We start from the raw sequence: 6,717 nt of genomic DNA on the forward strand, positions 1-6,717 counted from the left end.
TAGGTTATTGCATACAGTCTATCTATCTATCTATCTATCTATCTATCTATCTATCTATGACATCCGGAAATGAGAGAATTAGATTCCGTACATAAAATTTGAACGCTAATTCTTTGGCGCTTTGAATTGAATAATCGAGTTGGGACCCATTAACTTTTCCTATTTATGACATAATCAATGCTCGTGCCAAATTTCAAGTTTCTATGACATTGGGAAGTGAGAGAATTAAATTCCGTACATAAAATTTGGACGCTAATTCTTTTGCGCTTAGAATTGAATAATCGAGTTGGGATGAGACATAAGGCCTTGCCCATAAGCATTCCCCAACCTCCAAGAACTGAACCTACCTACCTGAATGAGATTTTGTAGGCCGCTGCTTCCCCCTTGCGGGCTGAATAAAATAGCCGTTGGGTGGAACATACAATTTATCCGGCTGCTGTGGCTTCTTAGGAAGATATCCTAGTACTTGTTTACCCACTTCCAACTCCAATGGTAATTGGCTGGCGTGCTCTAGTGGTTCCAAGCTGTACGTGTCATAATACAGCCTTAATGACATCACAATGCAGCTTTATAGAACATGTTGGGGCATGTTCAAGGGCGTCCGATGTTGATGACATCAGTGATGACATCACAATAGCAGGTGGCTTACTTATTCGATCTACGTGGGGGGGGGGCGTAACTTTCGACGACGCTCGCACGCCATTTATCGTAGGATATTTGTACTATGCCTATAATCTTCCCAGGAGTGTACTTAACAACTTCCCAAAGTTTCATGGCGATCGGATGAATGGTGTAGTAGCGCATAAAGGACAAACAGACACGCACGCACGCAGACACGCACGCAGACAGACATACATTCAATTTTATATATATAGATAGAACTGCATTATGATGTCATAATCTAAAACTGCATTATGATGTCATAATCTATTAATAGCAGGTGATAGAATTTACAACTCCATTATGATGTCACAATCTAGTAACAACAAAAGATACAACGCAGAACAACATTATTATGTAATATAGAACTCCATTATGATGTCATAATCTAAAACTGCATTATGATGTCATAATCTATTAAGAGCAGGTGATAGAATTTACAACTCCATTATGATGTCACAATCTAGTAATAACAAAACATACAACGTAGAACAACATCATTATCTATATATCTAAAATTGAATGTATGTCTGTCTGCGTGCGTGCGTGTCTGTCTGTCTGCGTGTCTGTCTGTTTGTCCTTTATGCGCTACTACACCATTCATCCGATCGCCATGAAACTTTGGGAAGTTGTTGAATACACTCCTGGGAAGATTATAGGCATAGTACAACTATCCTACGATAAATGGCGCGCGCGCGAGCGTCGTCGAAAGTTACGACCCCCCACGTAGATCGAATAAGTAAGCCACCTGCTATTGTGATGTCATCACTGCCATTGTGATGTCATCAACATCGGACGCCCTTGAACATGCCCCAACATGTTCTATAAAGCTGCATTGTGATGTCATTAAGGCTCTATTATGACACGTACAGCGCGCCAGCCATTTACAGTCAGTCTCCATTGGAGTTGGAAGTGGGTAAACAAGTACTAGGATATCTTCCTAAGAAGCCACAGCAGCCGGATAAATTGTATGTTCCACCCAACGGCTATTTTATTCAGCCCGCAAGGGGGAAGCAGCGGCCTACAAAATCTCATTCAGGTAGGTAGGTTCAGTTCTTGGAGGTTGGGGAATGCTTATGGGCAAGGCCTTATGTCTCATCCCAACTCGATTATTCAATTCTAAGCGCAAAAGAATTAGCGTCCAAATTTTATGTACGGAATTTAATTCTCTCACTTCCCAATTTCATAGAAACTTGAAATTTGGCATGAGCATTGATTATGTCATAAATGGGAAAAGCTAATCGGTCCCAACTTGATTATTCAATTCAAAGCGCCAAAGAATTAGCGTTCAAATTTTACGTACGGAATCTAATTCTCTCATTTTCTGATGTCATAGATAGATAGATAGATAGACTGTATGCAATAACCCTGATAGACAGATAGATAGATAGATAGATAGATAGATAGACTGTATGCAATGACACGTACAGCTTGGAACCATAAATACTAGAGCACGCCAGCCATTTACAGTCAGTCTCCATTGGAGTTGGAAGTGGGCAAACATGTACTAGGCTATCTTCCCAAGAAGCCACAGCAGCCAGATAAATTGGATGTTCCACACAACGGCTATTTTATTCAGCCTGCAAGGGGGAAACAGCGGCCTACAAAGCTTATTGGTCGCTGCTGCCGTCATTTTTAAAAAAGGTACGCTCAGTTCTTTCATGGAGAACAATGTTTAGTGGAGAACTCGCTTATTGGATACAATGTTGCGAGCTGGGCAAAACCCCTAGAATAATCCACGGCACACAGGCAGACAAGCAAAGTGTAAATAACTGGATTGGATAGCTGCGCTAAAATTCTTGCTTGGTTGCTATTTCTTATACTGCTGAGGTAACATAAAAGCTGTGCTGTGATTGGTTGTTATTTCCTATACCCCTGAGGTAAAATAAAAGCTGCACTGTGATTGGTTGCTATTTCTTATACTGCTGAGGTAACATGAAAGCTGCTGTGCTGTGATTGGTTGTTATATATTATACCGCTGAGGTAACTTGAAAGCTACGCTTTGATTGGTTGTTATCTAGATATATAAAAACGAATGTATGTATGTATGTATGTCTGTCTTCGCAGCAACGCGCGACGGGTACGCTAGTGTAATATAAAACTCCATTATGATGTCATAATGTGAAACTGCATTATGACGTCATAATCTATTCATAGTAGGGGATAGGATTTACAACTCCATTATGATGTCACAATCTAGTAATTACAAAAGATAGAATGTAGAACTTCATTATAATGTAGTATAGAACTGCATTATGATGTCCTAATGTAAAACTGCATTATGATGTCATAATCTATTCATAGCAGGTAATAGAATTTACAACTCCGTTATGATGTCACAATTTAGTAATAACAAAAGATACAATGTAGAACAACATTATTATGTAATACTAGCGTACCCGTCGCGCGTTGCTGCGAAGACAGACATACATACATACATTCGTTTTTATATATCTAGATGACGGCAGCAGCGACCACTGAGGTTTTGTAGGCCGCTGCTTCCCCCTTGCAGGCTGAATAAAATAGCCGTTGGGTGGAACATCCAATTTATCCGGCTGCTGTGGCTTCTTGGGAAGATAGCCTAGTACATGTTTGCCCACTTCCAACTCCAATGGAGACTGACTGTAAATGGCTGGCGTGCTCTAGTATTTATGGTTTCAAGCTGTACGTGTCATTGCATACAGTCTATCTATCTATCTATCTATCTATCTATCTATCTATCTATCTATCTAGGTTATTGCATACAGTCTATCTATCTATCTATCTATCTATCTATCTATGACATCCGGAAATGAGAGAATTAGATTCCGTACATAAAATTTGAACGCTAATTCTTTGGCGCTTTGAATTGAATAATCGAGTTGGGACCCATTAACTTTTCCTATTTATGACATAATCAATGCTCGTGCCAAATTTCAAGTTTCTATGACATTGGGAAGTGAGAGAATTAAATTCCGTACATAAAATTTGGACGCTAATTCTTTTGCGCTTAGAATTGAATAATCGAGTTGGGATGAGACATAAGGCCTTGCCCATAAGCATTCCCCAACCTCCAAGAACTGAACCTACCTACCTGAATGAGATTTTGTAGGCCGCTGCTTCCCCCTTGCGGGCTGAATAAAATAGCCGTTGGGTGGAACATACAATTTATCCGGCTGCTGTGGCTTCTTAGGAAGATATCCTAGTACTTGTTTACCCACTTCCAACTCCAATGGTAATTGGCTGGCGTGCTCTAGTGGTTCCAAGCTGTACGTGTCATAATACAGCCTTAATGACATCACAATGCAGCTTTATAGAACATGTTGGGGCATGTTCAAGGGCGTCCGATGTTGATGACATCAGTGATGACATCACAATAGCAGGTGGCTTACTTATTCGATCTACGTGGGGGGGGGGCGTAACTTTCGACGACGCTCGCGCGCCATTTATCGTAGGATATTTGTACTATGCCTATAATCTTCCCAGGAGTGTACTTAACAACTTCCCAAAGTTTCATGGCGATCGGATGAATGGTGTAGTAGCGCATAAAGGACAAACAGACACGCACGCACGCAGACACGCACGCAGACAGACATACATTCAATTTTATATATATAGATAGAACTCCATTATGATGTCAAAATGCAAAACAGCATTATGATGTCATAATGTACTTATGGTAGGGGATAGAATTTACAACTCCATTATGATGTCATAATTTAAAACTGCATTATGATGTCATAATGTATTCATAGGGGATAGAGTTTACAACTCCATTATGATGTCACAATCTAGTAATAACAAAACATACAACGTAGAACAACATCATTATATAATATAGAACTCCATTATGATGTCATAATGTAAAAACTGCATTATGACGTCATAATGTATTCATAGTAGGGGATAGGATTTACAACTCCATTAAGATGTCACAATCTAGTAATAACAAAAGATACAATGTAGAACAACATTATTATGTAATATAGAACTCCATTATGATGTCATAATGTGAAACTGCATTATGACGTCATAATCTATTCATAGTAGGTGATAGGATTTACAACTCCATTATGATGTCACAATCTAGTAATAACAAAAGATACAATGTAGAACTTAATTATATTGTACTATAGAACTCCATTATGATGTCATAATGTAAAACTGCATTATGATGTCATAATCTATTCATGGTAGGGGATAGTATTTAAAACTTCATTATGATGTCAGAAATTAGTAGTAAGAAAAGATACAACGTAGAGCAACATTATTATCTATATATATAAAATTGAATGTATGTCTGTCTGCGTGCGTGTCTGCGTGTCTGCGTGTCTGTTTGTCCTTTATGCGCTACTACACCATTCATCCGATCGCCATGAAACTTTGGGAAGTTGTTAAGTACACTCCTGGGAAAATTATAGGCATAGTACAAATATCCTACGACAAATGGCGCGCGCGCGCGCGTCGTCGAAAGTTACACCCCCCCCCACGTAGATCGAATAAGTAAGCCACCTGCTATTGCGACCACTGAGGTTTTGTAGGCCGCTGCTTCCCCCTTGCAGGCTGAATAAAATAGCCGTTGTGTGGAACATCCAATTTATCCGGCTGCTGTGGCTTCTTGGGAAGATAGCCTAGTACATGTTTGCCCACTTCCAACTCCAATGGAGACTGACTGTAAATGGCTGGCGTGCTCTAGTATTTATGGTTTCAAGCTGTACGTGTCATTGCATACAGTCTATCTATCTATCTATCTATCTATCTATCTATCTATCTATCTCCATATCTATCTATCAGGGTTATTGCATACAGTCTATCTATCTATCTATCTATCTATCTATCTATCTATCTATCTATCTATCTATCTATCTATGACATCAGGAAATGAGAGAATTAGATTCCGTACGTAAAATTTGAACGCTAATTCTTTGGCGCTTTGAATTGAATAATCGAGTTGGGACCCATTAACTTTTCCTATTTATGACATAATCAATGCTCGTGGCAAATTTCAAGTTTCTATGACATTGGGAAGTGAGAGAATTAAGTTGGGATGAGACATAAGGCCTTGCCCATAAGCATTCCCCAACCTCCAAGAACTGAACCTACCTACCTGAATGAGATTTTGTAGGCCGCTGCTTCCCCCTTGCGGGCTGAATAAAATAGCCGTTGGGTGGAACATACAATTTATCCGGCTGCTGTGGCTTCTTGGGAAGATAGCCTAGTACTTGTTTACCCACTTCCAACTCCAATGGTAATTGGCTGGCGTGCTCTAGTGGTTCCAAGCTGTACGTGTCATAATAGAGCCTTAATGACATCACAATGCAGCTTTATAGAACATGTTGGGGCATGTTCAAGGGCGTCCGATGTTGATGACATCAGTGATGACATCACAATAGCAGGTGGCTTACTTATTCGATCTACGTGGGGGGGGGTGTAACTTTCGACGACGCTCGCGCGCGCGCCATTTATCGTAGGATATTTGTACTATGCCTATAATCTTCCCAGGAGTGTACTTAACAACTTCCCAAAGTTTCATGGCGATCGGATGAATGGTGTAGTAGCGCATAAAGGACAAACAGACACGCAGACACGCACGCACGCAGACAGTCATACATTCAATTTTATATATATAGACTAGCGTACCCGTCGCGCGTTGCTGCGAAGACAGACATACATACATACATTCGTTTTTATATATCTAGATGACGGCAGCAGCGACCACTGAGGTTTTGTAGGCCGCTGCTTCCCCCTTGCAGGCTGAATAAAATAGCCGTTGTGTGGAACATCCAATTTATCCGGCTGCTGTGGCTTCTTGGGAAGATAGCCTAGTACATGTTTGCCCACTTCCAACTCCAATGGAGACTGACTGTAAATGGCTGGAGTGCTCTAGTATTTATGGTTTCAAGCTGTACGTGTCATTGCATACAGTCTATCTATCTATCTATCTATCTATCTATCTATCTATCTCCATATCTATCTATCAGGGTTATTGCATACAATCTATCTATCTATCTATCTATCTATCTATCTATCTATCTATGACATCAGGAAATGAGAGAATTAGATTCTGTACGTAAAATT

The sequence above is a fragment of the Eleutherodactylus coqui genome, unplaced genomic scaffold (genome assembly GCF_035609145.1).
Source record: "Eleutherodactylus coqui strain aEleCoq1 unplaced genomic scaffold, aEleCoq1.hap1 HAP1_SCAFFOLD_19, whole genome shotgun sequence".
NCBI classification, from domain to species: domain Eukaryota; kingdom Metazoa; phylum Chordata; class Amphibia; order Anura; family Eleutherodactylidae; genus Eleutherodactylus; species Eleutherodactylus coqui.